The sequence below is a fragment of the Penaeus vannamei genome, chromosome 2, assembly GCF_042767895.1.
Source record: "Penaeus vannamei isolate JL-2024 chromosome 2, ASM4276789v1, whole genome shotgun sequence".
In the NCBI taxonomy this organism is placed as follows: domain Eukaryota; kingdom Metazoa; phylum Arthropoda; class Malacostraca; order Decapoda; family Penaeidae; genus Penaeus; species Penaeus vannamei.
Window position 1 is genome coordinate 45034365 of NC_091550.1, and position 1563 is coordinate 45035927.

Here is a 1563-nt window from a genome sequence, read left to right on the forward strand (position 1 = left end):
TATTTTTATCATCATTATTATTTCTATTAATATCATCTCTATCACTATCATTATTATTATTATAATCATCATCAAAGTTACTACTATTTTTATTAGTATTGGCATTGTTGTTATCATTATTGTTATCATTTCATCATTTTTAGTAGTATCATTATTATTACTATTATCATGATTATTGTTATTATCATTATCATTATCATTATAATAATGAAAATAATGGTAATAATAATAATAATAATGATGATAATAATGATAATAATTATAATGATAATACTAATAATGATAATGATAATAATAATAATGATAATGATAATAAAGATAATAATAATAATGATAATAATAATAATGATAATAATGAAAATGATAATAATAATAATAATGATAATAATAACAATAATGATAACAATAATAATAATGATAATAATAACAATAATATCAATAATATCAATAATAATAATAATGAAAATGAAAATGAAAATGAAAATGAAAATAATACTATTTGATATGGTACTATATATACATAGATATGCACGTAATAATAGTGATGATAATAACAATGATAATGATAACAATAATAATAATAATGATGATAACAATAACGATAATGATAATTATAATAACAAGAGAAATGATAGCAACAAAGATAAAAATATATGGTATTAAAAGAAAATAATTTATCCATAACAAAAATGACAAAACACAATCTAAAACACTATTAAATATCATCATCACATTCCCAACACTATGAACATTCGCTATATACATTCCACAATTCTATCTTCTTTCCGTGCTATGAGAGAACAGAAAAAAAATATATGTAGGCCTATCGTGTGGAAATACAACACGGAGCGAGTTAATAGTGTTTGCGATGTGCATATGACACCTTTTTCAACATTCATTCAATATTTAACTATGAAAAAACTAGTGTATTTGTCATGAAACAAATTTCTTGACGAGAGAATCGTGTTAGTTAACTTTATAATGTTCCCGGTTAATGTAAGAGCGATATCCAGATAAAGGGTTTTGTGCATGTTTCCTCTTGCTTGTTAGTTCATTTGTTCACATAAAACTTCAAGCACACTCATTTACAGTTCACATGTTCATGGTCACGCAAAAGACACTGAACAAGGTCTCTGTGCTTTGTGATTCTCGTTGCCACACACACACACACACAACCACGCCGGGCAAGCTGTTCGTGTTTGAATAATTACTGTCGCTTCATCACGAAACGCGTCGCTTTTGGGTGTATCCTCTTCTGACTCGTTCCCGAAGACCTGTTGTTTAGCAGCAGGTAAATCTCGCGTCGAAGGATCCACTAATTAGCACGCAAGGATACCTGGGAGTACTTACTTCACTCCGAAAAAGGGACAGTTTCCGCCAACAGCTATTCTCCCGGGAAATAAAGTCCGTTCCTTTCGTCCAAGTCCCGAGATCCTGCGGCACGGAGCGAGCGCTGGAGGTCCTGCGAGGGGCCAGCAGGCACCGCCACCACCACGCCAATCCTTGATGGCACTGGAAGATCCCCCCTCCTTGGCACTGGAGGGTCGAGGCGGCCGGCGAGAG